The 22,949-nt window shown below is 40.2% G+C and overlaps 1 protein-coding gene across 3 annotated transcripts in view; it reads right to left on the minus strand.

Annotated features, from left to right (window-relative positions):
- Positions 1-22,949, minus strand: part of UTRN (utrophin) — a 583,736-nt gene that overhangs the window by 524,684 nt on the left and 36,103 nt on the right. Inside the window, exon 1 of one of the 3 annotated variants that reach the window (XM_038766681.1) lies at positions 6,327-6,343. The exons of the other annotated variants lie outside the window; for them this stretch is intronic. The gene's annotated coding sequence lies outside the window, so the exon portion shown is untranslated. Of the gene's footprint in view, positions 1-6,326; positions 6,344-22,949 lie in introns of those variants that run through there. 3 annotated transcript variants of the gene reach the window in all.

Here is a 22,949-nt window from a genome sequence, read left to right on the forward strand (position 1 = left end):
AGACTTTGTAGTGGACAAAGCAACACTAACCTCCCTCCCTTGCTTCTTCAGCTTAGAACTAATTCTGTTTCCTTAAACCTGTGCCCTGACTCTACTCCTTTAGCCTATCATAGGCAGTTAATTACAATGAGTCTTGTGGTAACTCAGCATCTCTGATGGGAAAATCTGATACTGAGCCTGGAAAAATTAGCATTTTGATCCAACCATCCTAACAGGACATTTTGAGATATAATTTGTGCCAGATTCTTTCCTTTCGAAAATCTCAGTACTATTTAGAGTAACAAAAACAGCATAGCTCCCAAGAGAATCAATCAATCAATGGTATTTATTGAGCACTGTGTGCAGAGCACTGTACTAAATGCTTAGAAGAGTGCAATGCAAAGAGTTGGTAGAAACGTTTCCTGTCCACAACGAGCTCAGAGTCCAGAAAAAAGGAAGAAATAAATCACTACATAGTATTTTGGGGGCACTTACTGTGTGCAGAGCACTGTACTAAGTGCTTGGGAAAGTACAATATAACAGAGTTGATTGACATGTTTTCTGTCTACAACAAGCTTTACAGTCTAGAAATCCAATGGATTTCAACTCTCTATTCATATAATTTACCGCTCTTTTAACTTGTTTTATGGGGGATTTCTCTGGGCTTAAAAAATTCCAATTGGGCCTATATTGTGACAAGCAGGGTTAGTCTATTTCAACCTCTTGACAATTCATCAAATTAACCAAGGGAGGATAGTCTTTCAGCCTAACATGACACCAGTGCTGAGACATGGTGAGAGTTCCTGACTTGAGAATGCAAGCAATAAATATTACAGTTTTATGGCAATATAGGCAGATTATGAAGTTTGTACTGCCGCTACACTTAACACACACACACACACACAAAACAGCAGAGAGCCCAGTGACAATTCAGATAGTTCATGCCTTCAAGAACTGCCTTTAAGTTTTATCCCCTTTGAGACCCCCACAGCAAAATGAAAGCATTTATGCCCACCATCATTATATAAACATATTCTTAAATCTGCTCCGACTACAGGGTATTCAACCAGCATCCAGGTCAGGAAGACACCCAATACGAAACAGAAAAGAAATGGGTCAATGCTGTAGTATACACTAGGATTTTTCCAAGGGCTAGATCCAGAGTTGTGAACATTTAGGAATATCCAGAGACATTTGCATGTAGCCTCTATGTGCCTACATTCACTATAGTAATTCGATCCAATTTCAATTCTCAGAAAAGTTTTATTAATTCTACTTTTATCAACTGAAAATGTATTTTTCTTTGTTCTTTCTTGCTTCCTTTTCACTTAATCATTAGCACATACCATACTCCCAAAGGTAAGAGAATGGGGAGACACAAAGAGCCAAAAAGAGGTAAAGGAAATAGTTAAGGCACAATAAAATCACCAAATTACCCTTTAAAGAATAACACTCTCATGCATAGGTAAGGAATTTAGTCTCTGGAAGATATTTCAATTCCCTATTATAAAAAGAAATTAACTTCCTCCTCAAATGCCCTGGTCTGCTGCCCCCCAGAGCTTGCTTTTAATGACCTGGCCATGTAATTTTTGATAAAATTGAAACCATCAGGCATGATCTCCCTTAAATCTTCCCTGCTTCTCTCCAGTTCCTCTCTCCTCCTGCCCCTTCTTCAACTCTTTCATCTTTCCCAGAAGTATCTGAAAAGGAGATCTCCCACCTCCTCTAGAAAACCATCCCCTCCAACTGCACCTCCGGCACTACCCTTTTTTACCTTGTCAAAAACTTGCTCCGTTCTTTCTTTCTACCAGGACCGGCTTTTCTTCCCTCACTACTTTCAAATATGCTTGTATATCTCCCATACTAGGTCTGCCCGCCACCTAAAACTCAACATGTCCAAGACTGAACTCCTTGTCTTCCCTCCCAAACCCTGCCCTCTCCCTGACTTTCCCATCTCTGTTGACAGCACTACCATCCTTCCAGTCTCACAAGCCCATAACCTTGGTGTCATCCTCGACTCTGCTCTCTCATTCACCCCTCACATCCAAGCCGTCACCAACACCTGCTGGTCTCAGCTCCACAACATTGCCAAGATCTGCCCTTTCCTCTCCATCCAAACCGCTACCCTGCTCGTTCAAGCTCTCATCCTATCCCATCTGGCTTACTGTATCAGCCTTCTTTCTGATCTCCCACCCTTGTGTCTCTCCCCACTTCAATCCATACTTCATGCTGCTGCCCGGATTGTCTTTGTCCAGAAACGCTCTGGGCATGTTACTCCCCTCCTCAAAAATCTCCAGTAGCTACCAATCAATCTGCGCATCAGGCAGAAACTCCTCACCCTCGGCTTCAAGGCTCTCCATCACCTCGCCCTCTCCTACATGAGCTCACCTCCCTTCTCTCCTTCTACAGCCCACCCCGCACCCTCCGCCGCTAATCTCCTCACCGTGCCTCGTTCTCGCCTGTCCCGCCATTGACCCCCGGCCCACGTCATCCCCCGGGCCTGGAATGCCCTCCCTCTGCCCATCCGCCAAGCTAGCTCTCTTCCTCCCTTCAAGGCCCTACTGAGAGCTCACCTCCTCCAGGAGGCCTTCCCAGACTGAGCCCCTTCCTTCCTCTCCCCCTCGTCCCCCTCTCCATTCCCCCCATCTTACCTCCTTCCCTTCCCCACAGCATCTGTATATATGTATATATGTCTGTACATACTTATTACTCTATTTATTTATTTTACTTGTACATATCTATTCTATTGATTTTATTTTGTTAGTATGTTTGGTTTTGTTCTCTGTCTCCCCCTTTTAGACTGTGAGCCCACTGTTGGGTAGGGACTGTCTCTATATGTTGCCAACTTGTACTTCCCAAGTGCTTAGTACAGTGCTCTGCACACAGTAGGCGCTCAATAAATAAGATTGATTGATTGATTGATACTAAAAAATACTCCCTTAACCCCATGACTCCCTCCAGTTATCGCCCCATCTCTTTCTTACCATTCCTCTCCAAGCTCCTTGAGTGAGTTGTCTATACCCACTACCTCAAGTTCTTCTCCCACAGTTCTCACCTGGACTCCTCCAATCCAACTTCTGCCCCTTCACTCCATAGAAACTGTCCTCCCAAAGATCACCAATGTTCGTGGCTCAGTGGAAAAAGCACGGGTTTGGGAGTCAGAGGTCATGGGTTTGAATCCCGGCTCCACCACTTGTTAGCTGTGTGACCTTGGGCAAGGCACTTCACTTCTGTGGGCCTCAGTTCCCTCATCTGTAAAATGGGGATTAAGACTGTGAGCCCCACGTGGGACAACCTCATCACCTTGTATCCCTCAGTGCTTAGAACAGTGCTTCACACATAGTAAATGCTTAAATACCATCATTATTATTATTATTCTAACTCTTGTGAAATCCAACAGTCTACTCCATCCTAATCTTCCTCGTCCTCTCAGCTGCCTTAGACACTGTTGACCACCCTCTTCTCCTAGAAACATTATCCAACCTTGGCTTCACTGACACTGTCCCTTCCTGGTTTTCCTCCTCTCTGGCCGCTCATTCTCTGTTTCTTTCACAGGCTCATCTTTTGCCCCCAACCCCTTAATCAATCAATCAATCGTGTTTATTGAGCACTTACTGTATGCACAGCACTGTTACTAAGTGCTTGGAGAGTACAACCCAATAATATAACAAACACATTCCCTGCCCACAGTGAGTTTACAGATTAGAGGGGGAGGCAGGCATTAATATATATAAATTACTTATATGATATTAGTGCTGTGGGGCTGGCGGGGAAGAATGGCGAATAAAGAGAGCAAATCAGGACAACACAGAAGGAAATAGGAAAAGACAAAATTAGAACCTAGCCAGGGAAGGCCTCTGGGAGAAGATGTGCCTTTAATAAGGCTTTGAAGTGGGGAGAGTAATTTTCTGTTGGATATGAAAGGGAAGGTCGCTCCAGGCCAGGGGCAGGACAAAGGCAAGAGGTCAGAAGTGGGACAGATGAGATCAAAGTACATTGAGTCAGCTGGCATTAGAGTGAAGTGTGCAGGCTGGATTGTACTAGAAGAGTAGTATGGTGAGTTACTGAGGGGGGGCAAGGTGTTGGAGTGCTTTAAAGACCACGGTAAAGAGTTTTTGTTTGATACAGAGATGGATGGGCAACCATTGAGGGTTCTTGAGGAGTGGGAAACATGGATTACCCTCCCTTTGTCCTTTTCACCACTGTAAACAGCATCACCATCCTCCCTGTCTTAGTATTATCCTCGACTCATCTCTCTCATTAAAGCCACATAATCAATTTGTAACTAAATCTTATCAGTTCAGCCTTCATAACATCATTAAAAATCAGCCCTTTCATCTCCATTCCAACCGCTACTATGTTGATCAAAGCATTTACTCTATCCCGCTTTCTTGCTGACCTCGCTGCATTTGGTCTCTGCCAGCTTCAGTCCATACTTCATGGCTGCCTAGATCATTTTTCTACAAAACCATTTGGTCTATGTTTCCCAACTCAAGAACCTCCAGTTGTTGCCCATCCACCTTCACAGTATGCAGAAACTCCTTACAATTAGCATTAAAGCACTTAATCATCTTGCCCGCTCCTACCTTACCTTTATGATTTCCTACTACAACCCAGCCCCCACGCTTCACTTCTCTAATACCAACCTACTCGCTGTAATGCACTCTCATCTATCTCACCGCCAACCTCCTGCCCCTATCTGGCCTCTGGCTTGGAAAGCCCTCCCTCTGCACATCCTACAGATGACTACTCTCCCCACCTTCAAAGCCTAATTAAAAGCATTTCTCCTTGAAGAAGCCTTCCCCTACTAAGTCCTCATTTCTTCTCCCACCCCTTTCTGTGTCACCATTGCTCTTGGATTTGCACCCTTTGTGCACCCCACCCTCAGCCCCACAGCACTTATCCATAATTCATTTGTTCATATTAATGTCTTTTTCCCCTCTAGACTGTAAATTCCTTGTGGGAGGGAACATAATAATAATAATGGTATTTGTTAAGTGCTTACTATGTGCCAAGCACTGTTCTAAGTGCTGAGAAGGATACAAGATGATCAGGTTGTCCCACGTGGGGCTCACAATCTTCATCCCTATTTGACAGATGAGGGAACTGAGGCCCAGTGAAGTGACTTGCCCGAAGTCACACAGCTGACAAGTGGCGGAGCCGGGGATTAGAACCCACGACCTCTGACTCCCAAGACTGGGCTCTTTACACTGAGCCACACTGCTTCTCCATCAGCTCTATCAAATCTATCAACAGGGAACATAATCTATAATCTATCAATTTAGTACAGTGCTCTATACACAGTAAGCGGTCAATAAATATGATTGATATCTCCCAATTTCTGCCCTCCACGTTGATCTCTCTGCTAAAATGGTCTCCCAACAGTTCATTGCTCTGTTGCACTATTCAAGATTGCACAGGCTGTCAGTATTCTTCCCATAAGCAAAAATGTCAAATCAACAGCACTTACTATAAGCACTTACTATGCTTATGTACGGCACTGTACTAAAACCAACATAAGTAAATCATATTCTGAACAAAGGAAAAGTGCATTTTGTTTCTCCAATATATTCTGACAAGTTATCAGTGAAAGAAAATGGCAGGTTATCTGTCCTCTGAAATAGTTTGTCAGTGTCTAGTACGCCCCTTTTCTAGCTCCCTACAAAAAAAGGAAAAAGTGGTCTTTTTAGTCTTCTTATGTAGTAAATCAAACATGGTAGGGAGAGCACTCCCCATGTATCAAAAAAGAATAAACAAAACTTCATTCAAATGGATAAGGATAAAACAGTCTACTCACACCAGAATTTACTCAACTGGCATGGAGGGAGTGAAAAACCGTACTTCTTCAACTCCTACCATAGATGATAAATTATAACAGATTCCTAGATTGTGTATCCATTTGGAGGCAGGGACCGTGTCTAATTTTCATCCGTATTTTTTTTCCCAGCACCTAATACAATACTGTGCAAACAGCAGGTGCTTAATAAAGGGTATTACTACTATCAAATGGCCCTCAAATACTTTCTTCACAAATCACCTGATAAACTTACTAAGTTATCTCTTTCTGAAGAAATTTAACAACGTTACTCTGTTGCTGGTCAGTGCCCAGTAACATTGTTATACCATAAATATCACATTGCAGCCTGTTTTTCCCCCCTTCTATTTCCTGCCATAATTTCAGCAGCTCTTTGTTAACGAAATACAATCTATGCTTCCTGAGTAGAAAAGTTGGCTAGCATGAGACAAAGTACGCCTGTGAGAGGATCCTGCTTTCACTGGTTTGCTTAACTTAGAAGCAGACTGCTAGCCCCCATCAAGCCAGAACACAAGCTACTTTATGAACTTACCAGCTAGAAGACCACCTGTTAAAGTAGTTGAAGTCCGCAGCAAAGAAAACCTGCATGCTTTCCATCGAAATGCTGTGGCAGCCTGAATGCTCATCACCCTAGATGTGCTAAACTAAAAGAGACAAAACGCAGAGGAAGCGGATATCGAAGGCAGTAAGCGAACTGCACCCTGGGATGTCTTTTCTTTGGGCAGCACTTATTTCTCTCATGAGAGAATCTGACTGAATATATTAACCCAATCACCTCGTGAACAAACCAGGAAGCTGAACTTTATGACTGAAGAGATCTACAACTATTTTTGTAGAAAAACAAAAGCAAATAATGAACTAAATACATTCCCAGTGGTGCTAACATAATATTAGTTAGTGGAACACGCTATACAACTTAGCTTCCTGTTTTGAGAGTTGTGACTATAAAGCATTGTGTCTGACTGGTAAGGGGAAAAACTCCACCCCTCTCCATACACCTCATCTTCCCTTCCTGCCCGAAACAGAAACACTCTCTCTCTCTCTCTCCTCTGAAGGTTATGAAACCTGCTAGCAAATCTTCCAAAATAAGGTCGTCTGCATCTCTTCCCTGCAAACCATGAGACTGAATGATCCTCAAAGGTGACTTTTCTTCTGTTCATTCAATTATTTGAGTGCTTACTTGTGCAGAACACTGTACTAAGCGCTTGGGAGAGTGTATGTGCACAACCACTTGCTACCAAGCTCTGCACACTGCTGATACTCCAATGCTATTGATGATGACTTTTTAGCAAGACAGATATATTTGGGTGGAGGAGGAAACTCAGAAGAATACTTGAGAGTAATTAGAAGCTAGTATTATCCATACCATTCTATTTAGTTAATATGTTTTGTTTTGTTGTCTGTCTCCCCTTTCTAGACTGTGAGCCCGTTGTTGGGTAGGGACTGTCTCTATATGTTACCAACTTGTACTTTCCAAGCGCTTAGTACAGTGTTCTGCACACAGTAAGTGCTCAATAAATATGATTGAATGAATGAATGGAGAATGGTGGTGGCATAATTTTAAAGTTAACAGTATAACCCCATAGATGGGGTCTTGGTTTTTCAGAAATTTACAATTTTGAGTACAGAACCATCAAAATTTGTTGTCCCTAAAATAGGTTTCCAAAATAAGATTATATATAATTATATATAAAAACCTTCACCTTCCCATATTTGAAATTCAAATGAATTAAGCAAAACAGAAACCAACTCTATGTTAAACAGTCTAGAAATAGGGACATGCTAGTTGAAACGCCATAATAAATTCAGAATCCTTGAGGGTAGGGTTCCTGTCTAATTTTACTCTCCTCAGGCATTAGTACAGTACTCTGCACAAAGAGGGCCTCAATAAATATTCATTCATTCATTCAATCGTATTTATTGAGCACTTACTGTGTGCAGAGCACTGTACTAAGCGCTTGGGAAGTACAAGTTGGCAACATATAGAGATGGTCCCTACCCAACAGTGGGCTCACAGTCTAGAAATACTCTTGACTGATGCTAAAGAGGCTCTCATATAGGGAGAAATTTTTTCAATAGCAATTTGTTAAAAAAAGAAAGCCCACCATAGTACTGAATTTGTCTTGGTGGAATCATACAGAATTTTCTAGAATAAAAAAATTACTTTTATAAAATACATAGTCAAAGACATGGCTACAGTGGTCATAACTATTTGAATGTCAAAGATCAGTCACAATGGAGTCAATAATGAAAGATAGCAGGATTGTGAAAGCCAGATTATGCCAAGTTACTTTTTAAAATTATCCTCACTAAGCATGTCACCCACTCTCTATTCTAGACCACTCCTTATCATTCAGACAAGACGAGTAGACGAATAGCCTCCTTCCTGCAGCTACACGATTCAAGAGATCATTTATTTAGCAATTACCTATCTTGGGTGTGTGCTTTTTTATTAAAACTGGTATTGACAATAGTAATCAAATTTTGTACATACCACTGCTTCTATTTTAGCTTAACAGCCAAGGGCTGGCTGGCTGCCTAGTTATCTTCTCAGCAGTTTAAGAAAAGAGGGATGGGAACAGGAGAAGGTCACTACCAAACAAACCATTTAAAGCTATGTGTGGGTTTTTTTTTGGGGGGGGGGTAAGGGGTGGAGGAGGAAAAGTAAAACTTGGGCCTTTCTGAAACAAACATTCCATCTAAGAACATGTAGTACAGTGTTTGAACAACGCAAAGCTCTATACCGCAGATGTTAGTCATTAAGGACATATTTTCTTCTTACTTTCTTTTATCGCCCAAACTCATATAACTTGGACACATCTTCCTACATCTGTCAATCCCGACTAATTAATATATAACTCAGAATTATGAAGGAGCAGACTAAAACCAAAAGGCAAAGCACTCCCTCCTGGCACAACACTGGAGCTATCTGAACAATTAAATACGGGATTTATTGAACTTCTCAAAAAATTTATTGTACCAGAGTCTGGATGCAGAATGAAAACCCATTGATCATAAATAAATTGAAGCGGCAAGTTAAACACATGAGAAAAGTTCAATCTATTATCTAGTGGTAAATACAGGTTTATGGGATAGTAAATTATCCCAAAATAGTCTGCTTGAGGAAACTTTAAAAACCAAAAATGTATTGAAAAAAAACTAAATATATCTCCCACATAATACTGAAATTGAGACTGGAAGAGCTTGCAGTCAAATATTTCAGAGCTCAAAGTTTTAAAAGAAGGTCATCTTTTTGCTAAGAGATCAACATTCATTAATAGCAGGATTGTTGATAAAATAAAAATTAGAGACAATCATTTGATTGACAATCAAAAGAGAAAGTATCCTTTGAAAATGTTAGATTTTCAATAAATCATACCTACCTTTGTGGATCATTTAATGGACTTTACTGATCACCTAACTGGAAAAAAGAAATTCTAGTCCTGCATAATTCTGAAATATTCAAAAAAAATGAATCCAAAAAATTGAATTCCATAACTCAATACTCTACTTCCACTCCTCTTGCCCCTAATAGTGGATTAAGCTAATGTTTTTGTAAGTATATGTATAATATATATATAACAAATTATCATGTATAATTTGTAAAAAAATTTGTGCTTTCATCAAGCATTTAAAAAGCAGCTGCTGTTTACAGAAACTACAAAAACATGACAGGGCAAAAAAGCTGATTTTAAAAAAGTAATTTTGATTAAAACTATTTATTTGAGAAATATACTTCTCACATTTATTCAAAGCCCAAAAATGTAAATCAAACTCGAAGTCTCTTCTTCCATCCCTGATTGCCACCTTCAACTATTCACTTCCCATGAATGGTTCTTCTCTACTGATTTCAAATATGTTCATGTATCCCCTATGGTAAATTTAAAAAAACCCTCCCATGAACCCATGGCTCATCGCTACTGCCCCACTTCCTTCTTACCATTCTTCTCCAAAATCCCTGAGCGAGTTGTCTGTACCCACTGCTTCTGCTGCTTTTCCTCCAATTCTCCATTTGACCCCACCAAACTGGCTTCTGTCTCTTCATGCCTTCACGCCAATGACCATCTTCTTGACAAATCCAACAATTTCTACTCCATCCCACTCCTCCTCAATCTCTCAGTCACCTTCAACATTGTCGACCACCCCTTTCTCCTGGAAACATTATCTAACAGAGCATGAGCCTGGGAGTCTCTGTCATCCCCATCCCTCCCATCATTGTAAACAATACCACTATCCTCCCTATCGCACAAGCCTGTAGTCTTGATGTTGCCCTCGACTCACCTCACATATAACCCCGTAACCTTTGTGTTGTCCTCAACTCATCTCTCATACAACCCATGTATTCAATGTCACCAAATCCTATCAGTTCAACTTTCACAGCATCGCTAATTCTTCCCTTTCGTTTCCATCCAAACTGCTAAGCTGATCCTAGCCCACCGTGATTACTGCACCCTCCTCCCCACCAACCTCCCTGCCTCCTGCTTTCCCTAGTCCAGTCCATACTTCACTCTGCTGACAATCATTTTTCTAAAAACATTAAGTCTACATCTCTTCACTTCTCAAGAACCTCCAGTGCTTGTCCTGAGAAGCAGCATGGCTCAGTGGAAAGAGCACGGACTTGGGAGTCGGGGGTCATGGGTTCTAATCCTGGCTCCACCACTTGTCAGCTGTGTGACTTTGGGCAAGTCACCTCACTTCTCTGTGCCTCAGTTCCCTCATCTACAAAATGGGGATTAAGACCATGAGCCCCACATGGGATGACCTGATTATCTTGTATACCCCCAGTGCTTAGAACAGTGCTCGGCACATAGTAAGCGCTTAACAAATGTCATTATTATTATTATTATTGTTCTTCCACCTCCAACCTCAAATAGAAACTTCTTACCATCAGATTTAAAGAATTCAATCGGCTTGCTCCCTCTTATCTTACCTCACTGATCTCCTACTACATCCTAGCCTGCAAGCTTTACTCCTATAGCACCAGCTTGCTCACTGTGCCGCAATCTCACCTATCTTGCTGCTGACCCGCTTCCCTCATCCTTCCCCTAGCCTGGAATTCCCTCCCTCTCCATATGTGGCAGACCACCCCTCTCTCTACCTTCAAATCTTTTTAAACATCTTATTTCCTCTAAGAGGCCTTCCCGGATTAAGCCCTCTTTTCTCTAGCTCCCTCTCCCTTCTGCCTCATCTATTCACTTGGATCTATGCCCTATGGGCATTTTGTATTCTCCTTACCTTCAGCCCCACGGCCCTTCTCTTCATATCTAAAAGTTATTTATATTAATGTCCGCCTCTCCCTCTAGACTGCAAGCTCATTATGGGCAGGGAACTTGCCTATCATCTGTTTTATTGTATTCTCCCAAGTGCTTAGTATAGTGCTCTGCCCACAGTAAGCTCTTAATTTATTCAATTGTATTTATTGAGTGCTTACTGTGGGCAGAGCACTGTACTAAGCGCTTAAATACCATTAACTGATTAAAGGCCAAAGAATTTACCACACATATGTTTTGCTGGTGTTAAGATTTTATTTCAAAGGCCTATTCTATTTGGGTAGGAATGCTGTACAAAGCACCATGCAAAACAAACTAAACTGACCACACCTTGCCCCTAGAAGTTTGCAACCAAACACAAACAATACTGATGCAAAAAGACAGATTAAAGGAACCTAGGCAAATGTTCAGAAAATAAACTGATAACTAATTACATTTGTCCCCACACTGAAAATGGGGTACTTGTTAAGAAAAAATATAGACTATTAGCCCGTTGTTGGGTAGGGACTGTCTCTATATGTTGCCAACTTGTACTTCCCAAGAGCTTAGTACAGTGCTCTGCACACAGTAAGTGCTCAATAAATACGACTGATTGATTGATTAATCAGTGACACCTTTGGGGAGAAGATGTTATTTCACTGAAGCTGGGGACAGCTACAGCTATGGTCTGTCAAACATGAAAGGGGCTAGAGTGATGGTGGAAGACGAGACTGAAGTACAGGAAGGTGTTAGCTTGAGCCAGGTGGGATGCTGTAGGAGAACAGTGTGGCACACCCAATCCCCATTCATTTTGCCTCTTCCCTAAAGGTCACTTCCTCTTATTTTCCTCTGCATTCAAAATAGAAAAGCGGGCAACTTTGCCCCAGTCCACTTCTGCAAAATGGCAAAGTATCTATATGATTGCTAGGGACTACCAAGAAGTCATTTTGGTTTTAATCATTTGTATGTTTTACCTATTTTAAGTTTGACAATGTACGTCCCCTTGTCTCGCCCGCTAAATTGTAAGCACCAAGGATAAGGATTGTGTCTTCTATTTCTGTTAGTTCCCAAGAACTAGAAAGAACTAGACAGTGCTGTGCACAGAGAGATACCCATATAATTCTCTTGCTAAGTGCCACTTTAATACTGTGAAAGAACTCATTCAGTTCCTCAAAATGCCAGGAATTACACAGACCTTATTAAAGTACATTATCATCTCCATTTTTCAGGTGAACCAAATAAGTCCCAGGGCAGTCTTACTGCAAGTCAGTGGTAAGGGTAACAATGGGAGTTCACAGTTCCCTAGCTACACACTTTCACTTGTTCTGCAGCTCTCTGGATTCGGAGAATGCAATGTTTTTTTCACAGCGCACAAGCTAAATGAGCAGCCTCTGTCCTAAAACTGGGTGGGCAGTGTGCAGAGATGGGGCACGTCCTTGGAGAGAGCTGATCCATTTCTAGGGAGATGGGCTTCTAAGGGAGTCCAGGGGATGGTAGGTGATTGTGGGCATGGAACATGTCTATCAACTCTGTTTTATTGTTATACCGTACTCTCCCAAGCACTTAGTCCAGTGCTCCGCACACAGTAAGCACTCAATAAATAAGAGTGATTGATGGACAGAAGTGGGCTAAGACCAGTCGTCAAGGAAGGGAAAATTAGCATTGCTCTAGTGTTCTATACTCACTGTTCTTTGTGGGTAATGGGTGAGGTACAGCAATATCTGATGCTGATGAAATCTTCCAGGGATATTTTTTTCCATATCGCTCCACACTGTCCTATCCTTGCCAGTATCTCACAATGTGAGCTGGTGTGGGGGAACCAAGTGAGTCAATGTGGATGATAATAATATAATGATGATGGTATTTATAATAATAATAATGGCATTTGTTAAGCACATACTGTGCCAAGGACTGTTTTAAGCGCTGAGGTAGATACAAGGTAATCAGGTTATCCCACGTGGGGCTCAGTCTTAATCCCCATTTTACAGATGAGGTAATTAAGGCACAGAAGTTAAGTGACTTGCCCAAAGTCACAGAGCTGACAAGTGGCGGAGCAGGGATTCGAACCCACGACCTCTGACTCCCTAGTCCGTGCTCTTTCCACTGAGCCATGCTGCTTCCCGATGCAATACAAAGCATCACCACTACTTGAAAAACAATATACTGATGGATACAGTTACATCTACCCCTTTCTCTCAATCTTTAACCGAAGTCCTATGAAAGACAGGCATCTCTCCATTTCGGTAGCCTGCTGCCTGCCATTCACACTGATCATAGCACGACTATTCAAAAGAAACTTGGTGTCTAGGAAACCCTATTTGGGGATGTAATGTTTACTCTGAATGGCAAGGGTTCAGAAGAGCATCCTACTCTAGTTTGTCTCTCAGTGACACTCACACATGGATAATAATAATTATTATTATTATTATGGTATTTGTTAAGTGCTTACTATGTGCCAAGCACTACACTAAGTGCTGAATAGTCTCACTATCAGCAGCAGCATCTTCAAACACAAAAGGCAATTACACAAACCACATTTTCTGCTACCCATAGCATAAAGGTCAAATCAAAAGAATCCCAGACTATTTTTTATCAGGATAAGCCATTATCATGCAATACTTCCCTTCTCTCTCTCCCACAGAATTAGCCAACCTCTGCATGAGACTCAGACAAAATACCTGTCTCTCAATAGGTTTTCTGCTGCAGATATCAGATAGCAGCAACTGTTGAAAAAACCCACAATCTCACACATACACCCAATCTCACACATACACCCGCCCACTCCTCACCATCCTCCTTCACCTACTGCCTTGTTAAAACCCAACTTCTCGAATTGATCAACCCCCCCAGCCACCCTAGCAACAGCAAAATAAAATAACCTAACACTCACAACCTAGGTCAGATCTCTAAATTCACAGCCCTTTGGGAACAAGATTGACTTCGGATCCGTTACTTAATCCAACTCCCCTCCACAAAAAAAAAAAGTGAGGGGGAGGGACAGGAAGAGAGGAATTACTCCAGCTCACAAATTTCCTGCCCAAGGACAGCCAGCAACAGGTGCAGTGATCCAATGAAATGATGAATCCCACAATATCAGGTCTCATACTATACAGGTTCAGAGTAAGAAAGACAGCATTAGACAGTGAAGCACAAAGCTGTCCATAATTACTGTGCTCTTCTCCAACTTCCTAAACTTTCCCAAATCCATTTTCACATCACTCTCACACCTCTTTCAAACTTCATACAGATTTAAAATGTTTGTCAAAGCAAAGCAGATACTGTACCCTGGAAGAAATTGAAATCCGAGGAAGAAGCTGAGTCAGTAAATTCCACCCTGGTTCCATCCCTTCTCGTCCAGCCTCTTCCAAGGAACAAACGTGGGGTGAAACTACATAAAATTTTGACTTGACTGCATCTGTGGGAAAAGGGGCCCAGATCCCAGATACATTCTGGTGATACTACTCACCTGCCTCCTGTCCTGGAAGGCTCTCATGCTAAACTATTTCTACAATTCTCTAGACTATAAACTCCTTGAAGGCAGAGACTGGGTCTCTCTATTGTACTGTACCAAGCATTTAGTACAGTGCTCTGCCTACAGTAAGCACTCAAATACGATTGATTGATAGAAAGTTCACCCCCTTCCACTGACCCCTGGCCCTTTTTTCTCCCACTCATTTTAAGAATTCATTGCCTGAAATATAACTTTTAATGAACTGCTTCACTGACAGAATCTTACTTGGAGCAGGAATGACTGCAGAGGGTTTTCCACCTTTTATTCCTTCAGGTTAACCTAAACAACTGCAGTGTAGTCATTCACCCTCAAAAATCAAAGAGTTTTACCGAATCACTTCCTTCAACCAGGCCAAAAACTGTAATTTCTGGACTCCAGATTCACTGCCGTTATCTAAACAGCCAAAGTCAATTCTGGCATCCGGGAAGATGGGAAAATTCCCAAGTAACATAATCCTATGTTAAACCCACTAAGGTGGTTGTTAGAGAATATGATGGGTCATTTGGAGTAGTCTCAGGGCTACTGAATCAGTTCTCTTAGTTTCAGAGGAACACCACATCTCTGGGCTGATCTCGACCTCAGTGAAGGCAGACAACTAACCACAGGTGGTACAATTATGTGGTGTCACATCTGAAAGCTGGGAAACAACTAAGACAACAGAATAACAAAGCCCTGGTGGAGTCTTGAAAGGTGTGGCTTTTGGGGGCAGAAGCTCAAGAGGATTGTGAAACAAAAACATGATGGCATGAAAAAGGCAATCTTTGTGGCTTTTCAGAAATACACCCATCCGTAGGTCAACTTCACTGTCAGTGGCTTCATCTTCAGGCATCAAGATGACCACATATGTGCATTTATCCATATATTTAATGACTTCATACTTTCAGATTGCGTTGTGATCATCATCCCTCCAAACAGTCCTTTGATAGACTAAAACCAATGCATTTTGGGTCACCCAGGGCATGAGTAATTGCCCAGGGCAGAAATGGAACTCCCAGCCCCGGAGCTACCACACAGTTGCTTAGCCCAGTGAGTCATGTTGCATCTCCCCAAAGTACAACCTCAATTTCCTCTTGGTGAAAACCTGCTGTAACACATTCCAATCCAAAAGCTACATTTCAATAAACTTCTGGTAGAGGGGGGAGGACTGGGGTTAAGTCTAAATACATGCAGCTACTAAGCAAGGGCTCCCAAATTGTAATTAAGGGGTAAACTGTGCTTCGAACAACTAGATATCCCAACTCTGATGAGAAGCAGCATGGCCTAGTGAAAAGAAGTGTAGTCTAGTGGAAAGACCACCAGCATGGGACTCAGAGGACCTGGGTTACAATCCCCAGCTCCACTACTTGTCTGTTGTGTCAACTTGGACAAGTCACAACTTCTCTGTGCCTCAGTTACCTCATCTGTAAAAAGGGGGTTAAGACTGAAAGCCCCATGTGGGACATGGGCTGTGTACAATCTGATTATCTTGTATCTATCTTGTATCAGTGTTTACTACAGTGCCTGGTACATAGCAAGCACTTAATGAATACCAAAAAAAAAAAGATAATCTTACCTATTCACGAACTTTCTTTCCAAATAAGGTAACATTTACTAGCTAACAGAAAATGTTTCCCATAAGGCTGTCTGCTTCCCCCTCTAGACTGTAAACTCATTAAGGACAGAAAATGTGCCTAATTCTTTTGTACTGTACTCTCCCAAGCATTTAGTACAGTGTTCTGCACATAGTAAGCACTGATTGATTAAGCTACAAAGCGTCTGTTACCTCCTTGATTAGAAAGTACACCGCCCTCTCTTCCAGTGGTAAAAAACAAGTTTCAAGTTCTGGGGTATTTGTGTGATAATGTAGTTTCCCAAAACTTCCCTGACCAGAAGTTTTGCATTCCTTTTCTCATCCGTCCACAGATCTGTCCTATCGAAGTACCTAGATACCAAAAACTTACCTGAGTTTGTGGCATAGTATTTTCATTTGTTTGATGAACAGCAAAGTATGTTTATGATCTGGGTAGTTTAAACTTCTTAGGGAGAAATTCAGTAGCTCATTTCTCTTTACCAGCTCTGCCCTACTTTACCAAACTAAAGTCAAACAAAATGCTGGTTAAGGGTTTAAAATGCTAGGAATGTTTTCTTTTTCCCTTTTTTTTAAAAAAAAAAAAAAAAGCTTTTACGCTAGTTTCTAGCTAAGGCCAGACCCCTTTACTATTTAAAACAAAAACAGAAAAACACAACGGAGCCTGTTCTCATTCGTTTTCCAGTCTTTTTTTTTTTTAACTTAGATACTCCAAACTAGATCCTGAAGCTTGAGATCCACCCATCGCCATAAAGAATAATTAATTCTCTTCAATTAAAAGGAAGCCACATCTCCTGAACAAGCAAAATACTGCACTACAAAAACAGGAAGCTTTTGCCTGCCAACCTTTTGGTAGGCAACCTTCATTAGTAATCATTTATGTTATTAAATCCTACGATACATATGCTCCCAAACTGTAAATGCTCTGAAATGTTCACTTCAAGGATTGCAACCACAGAAAAGAACTGGACAATGCACTGCAGCAAGAGATGCATCCTTTTAGTCAGAGGTGAATGCAGTATGCTCAAGATAGTTTAGAATGGTATCAACTTGCATCATAGAGAAACAAAAGAGGAAGAGAAAGAAGAATGGAAGCGTTTTCCTAAGATACAAATTTAGTTGGATTTAAAAAAAAAAACTAAAGATGTGAATAAATGCCTTTGTTAAGTGAAGCTGAATCAGAACCTCTGCTCTCTAAGGGTTTCAAACAATACAAATCCCTATGACCCTGGAAAACTGTGCAGGAATTAAAAGAGCTTGAATTTTTCAGGCTATGGATATTTAACAATTAAAATACCTCAAAAAGACATGCTGCCACAGGATCTATCTTAGAAACCTAACCATTTCCTCCATTGTTTTTTTGAACAGCTTAAAATCCAAAAGGACTTCTTTGCAATAATATAGACATAGTCAAGGAATAGAACTCTAAGGCTATCAAATATTATTGGGGAAAGCAAGGGGGCTGGAATTTAGATTTAACTGACCTCCCTCAGGAATCACAATATTACCCATAGATTTATTACTCTCAGAGTTGCTTGGATGACCATTTTGAAAGCATTACCTGGTTGTCTTGAAGAATAACACTAATGTGGCTATTGTCTAAGTGGTCAATTAATTTTTATTGAAAATTATAGATATAGTTGCCCTACATAGTTTAAGGCGCCACTCATAGTAAAATTCATATACAGATGAATGTGTGGCTACAAAAGTCAACATGGACACAGCCCTGACCACCACACCACGTAACACAAAACTGTTTTTTTGGATGTTGTCATATTTGTTGTTCGCCATTTGAAAATAGTTATCAGTACAATAACCAAGATCCCATATCTTGTTTGTTCTGCTGAATGACAGAAAGAGCACTGAGGACAAAAGAAAATGTAAGACTAAAGCCTAAGCATTTTGAGACTTTCATAGAAGTCCCAGATGGCTATAGAACCTAAATGAGTACAATTCAACCCCAATGTTGAAGGCCAAGAACTTAATGAGCAAGAGCAATTGGGGTGGCAATGCTAGATTCATCAGTTTAGCCAGAGTAGCCTCAAATCTGAGTTATTCATATATTTTTCAAAAACTATCCACAATAATCATGACATAATAGTCCACTGTATTACCGTATGACTCAAATGTTCATTCATACTTAACTCAGATCTCTGCATTTGAGTTTCATGGTTATGGAGTTAAATATAATCAAACATGAACTACATCTAAAGGATCCAAACTGAAAAATGCACATGAATACCAGGAGTATGGAAAATGCGAAGGAGAGAGCTATTTTTTATCAAAACTTTGGATATCTGCATGCTGTCATTGCAAAAGCATGTATTTTCAAATCTTCATTTTCTTTCCAGCAAAGGTATTCAGAAAAATAATTTTGACACCTCAGTATTTACCAGGATCACTAAGAAGAGAAACTAAAAATTTATGAGAAGCAATATCCTTTGAAAATGTTGAAAATTGTTTTCCATATTTTAAGACATAAATATAAAATTCCCTAAAATTAAAAGTTAAAAGAATGAATCACGTTGTAACAGAATTTACCACAGCCACCATTTCTTTTAAATTGCTAGAAATTTGTCCTAATTCAATCACATTAGTTTTCTTCTCAATACACAGCACTTACATGTCTAGTTATGTTCTTGAAGAATACTTTGAACTGACTCTGGTGTCAAGTAGGAGGTACAGGAAAGCTAATCAATCAATCGTATTTATTGAGCGCTTACTGTGTGCAGAGTACTGTACTAAGCGCTTGGGAAGTACAAGTTGGCAACATATAGAGACAGTCCCTACCCAACAGTGGGCTCACAGTCTAAAAGACACAGACAAAGTCACAGACACAGTCTGTAGTCAAAAAGCTACAGACAATCCTATCCGTGCCTTTGTAAATGAGATTTTAATATTAAAATCTAGAGCAAAAGTAGTTACTTTGCCAATTGTACTAAAAGTCTCACATATGTATTTTTAAGAAAAGTGTTAGAATGTTAATGTCTGTTTAATTACTGTAAGTCTTGTTAAATTACATTTTGAAGTGTGATTTATGGTGATTTCATCATGGAATGTGTTCACTTGACTCTTTTCCAAGAATAACACTTCAGCTTTAGAGTTTGCTAATTTTCTTTATATTTTCAGTCAAAAGTCTCATATTTAACAGGAAGTAGCTATTAGAGATTGTGACTGAAAAAACACTGAAATCAATGTTATTAAATTTCATTAAAACCATGTTATTGAAATTTCACATTTCCCTTATCCCTACTAATAATCCTTAAAGAGTGTCAAAATTCACTTCTTAAAGTATAATATGGAAACATGTACTCAATGACATAGTTGTTAGGAAAACTGAAATTTCTTAAAAAGAACAAAAAACAAAGGAAAGAAAAGCAGTTGTACATTCAGAACTAACCTTTTGCCCAATCTTCTAATCTGACTCATGAACAATACAATCATACACACACAAAAAGCAGTTCCTCTAGCAATTTCGTTCTTGGCTGAAATGAAACATATGTTTCTGATAGCTACTTATTTTGGAATACAAACGGGATTTAAAAAAAAAATTAACGCAGCCTTTTATCTGAAGTTAAGTTCATATTTTACCCAAACAAACTTCAAAACTGCATGCCAATTCTTCCCACAAAACTCACTATGCTTGTTGTGGTTATCCAAAAGGGTAGAAACGTCTCATGCTAATGCATGAGATTTTCCAGAATATTCACAAAATTGCAAACTTCGCCTTAACTTGCTTAGTGTGACTACTTAGCAGAGCTATGTTCATTAACCCCTTAAAAGTCACAAGAGTTTCAGAAAGGAAAGATTCACTTAAGAAAGTATTTCCCACAATCCAAATTCAAAACCATAATACCAGCTACGCTGCGTTTTTATTGACCTCTAATAGAGCTCTCAGTGCAAATTTAAAACAAAAAGCAGAGTACTATTGCCACATAGCCCCTTGAGATGTTAAGCATCTTCTTAACTTCAATATCTGAAATGGGCTAATGAAACCCGAGAAAACACTAGAGTTGAAAGTAGGATAAATATGAAGTTTAAACACATGGATATTTACTCAGCAATAATGTATTTTTCCTTCCAAACTCTAAATTACTCAGCATTTACTCCTCTTAAATCACATCAATTCTGCTTGATATCTCAGATGCTAGTAATCCTGGATGACAAAAAATATCCATAGGTAACCCTGACTACATTAAATACTAAATAGGCAGGATAATTTGATAGTTTAGGATAATAGTAATAAAGTCACATAGACAAGATGACAAAACTGCCTACAGACTTTAATACTTGCCTTGCTTGATATGTGGTTTTAATGCCAGAAACTATCCGTCATTTCCACTACTTCTAAGCAAAATGTGGTTTAAACGCTGAGAAATGCAGTAGCGGAAAAAAAAGATTACTACAGCTTTCTCTATATTTGAAATACCTGTCAAGCTCAAAATATTGGGTAGTAACAATCCCATTATTTATACCACTCATGAATCCTCAAAGCATTTTTTTTAATTTTCATAGCATTTCTAGAAGTCAGCAGCTATGCAATTTCCTCTATACATTCAATAAATCAGCCAGGGAAAAGTATTCAATTTCAAAGTTCATTAGATTCTCAGTTTCTGATACTGGTGTGCCAATAAGAGGTCCCAATAGCACTGGCATTTTTGATATGAGTAATATCCTCCAACAATTAGACCAAAATATCTTTCCAAAATATCTTTCACAGAAATGCCTTTCCCAGGTCTTTACTGAACTGGCTTGGGTAGAAACCAATGATCCAGAAATGAAGTCACCAAATTCAACTACTCATCCCTCCAACATGAAATGCTCACAGTAAGAGCTTAGTAAATACCACTGATTGATAGTTTAAATTGGAGCTCACTTATTTTATTCACCTGTGCACATTTTAGCATAAAAAAGTACTTGGGAAGCAACAAGTAACGTCATTAATACTAGGACTGCTGTAGTTGTACTTTACCAAGCACCTACCACACAGTACAGGCTCAATAAATACGACTGAAGCGCTTAGTACAGGGCTCTGTACACAGTAAGCGCTCAATAAATACGATTGATTGAATGAAGTATTTATTAAGCACCTACTTGTTAGAGAAACAACATAGCATATTAGGAAGCACACAGAACTGGGAGTCAGAAGACCTGTTCTAACCCCAGTTCTACCACTTGCCTGCTGTGTGACCTTAGGCAAGTCACTTTGTTTCTCTACACCACAGTTTCCTCATCTTTAAATGGGGAGTTTAATAACCTGTTCTCTCTTCCCTTTAGAATGTGAGCCCCAAATGGGGCAGGGAACTGTTTGATCTGACTGTCTTGTATATCTACGCTAGAGCTGAGCACAGTGCTTAACAGATACCACCATTTTAAATGTTAACAGTGGGGAAGGAGGCAACAAGGGAATTCTACACTTTAAGCTCTTTACGGGCAAGGAACGGGTCTGCCAACTCTGCTGCACTGTATTCTCCCAAGCACTTAGTACGGTTCTCTGCATATTAGTAAGCAATCAAATAACTACTGAATCGATTAATTAGGGTGACCTGCCAGCTCAGAAGCCCAACTATTCCCATCCCTCTTTATATCATTCAACTTATCCAGATTTAGAGAAATATGGACACAAATCTTACTTGCAGTAAAACAGTTCCAATGTTTAGGAAAAAGTAACTCCACAATACTACAGGCTGACATTTTTATTTGCAAAGGAAGCCATGCAACCATGCAATGCATAAAATTATATTACCCAGCTACACGTATCTTAAATTCCTGGCCCTCAGTAAACTGTTCAAGAAACAAACACCTTCAAATACATTCACTCAGCAAATGGCTTTCTCAAGATCTCTGGCAGGCTAGGAACAACTACTGAATCTCTGGTATGCCAAGGAAAGATCACCAGCAGGAGAAATATCAGAGCTGCTCCTAATTATTCACTTGTCAGTCCAAATGACTTGAGGCTGAACTACAAATAGCAAAGCTTGGGGAGTGATTAAAGAGGCTTGGACTAAAGTGTAACTGGGGAAAAATTTTGCTATCACCCTAGAACTAGAAAGTGCATGTTACTTTGCTTTTCCTTTCCAAAGGGGAAATAGGAAATAAATTAAGCCATATTTCCTATATTGCCATCCTCGCAAACAATAAGTTCACATCTTTTCACCCTGCTGCACAGAGACTAAAGACTGCTATCGTCTGAGGGTTTCAGCAGTCAAATTAGGAATCAAACTCAGGATTCCTTACTCTTTGTCCAGGGCTAGTCCACTCCTATAAAACTAAAACAAAATAAAATAGTAATCAATTTATTTCAATTATTTCCAAAGGGCTCAAAGGACTTCACAGACATCATATTACTCCTAAAAATATTCTTGTTCAAAAACTTGAAAGCCTTACCCTGTGAAAGCAATGTTGCCTAATGGAAAGACCACGGGTCTGGGAGTCAAGAGTTCGAATCCCAGCTCTGCCACTTGCCTGCTGTGTGACCTTGGGCAAGTCACTGCAGTTTCCTTATCTGTAATCCTACTCCCTACTACTTAGATTGTGAACACCATGTGGAACAGGTACTGTATCGAACTGAGTATCTTATCTACCCCAGCACTTATTTCAGTGCCAGGCATAGAATATGCACTTACTAAATACCATGATTAATTATTGCCTGCCGCATGACCTTGGACAAGTCATTTAACTTCTCTGCAACTCATCTTTCTCATCTGTAAAATGGGGATTACATTCCTGTTCTCCCTCCCACTTAGACTGAGTGCCCCATGTGGTACAGTGACTGTGTCCAATCTTACCCTTTTTTATCTACCCCAGTGCTTAATGCAGTGCTCAGCA

This window comes from Tachyglossus aculeatus, chromosome 2, assembly GCF_015852505.1.
Source record: "Tachyglossus aculeatus isolate mTacAcu1 chromosome 2, mTacAcu1.pri, whole genome shotgun sequence".
NCBI lineage: Eukaryota > Metazoa > Chordata > Mammalia > Monotremata > Tachyglossidae > Tachyglossus > Tachyglossus aculeatus.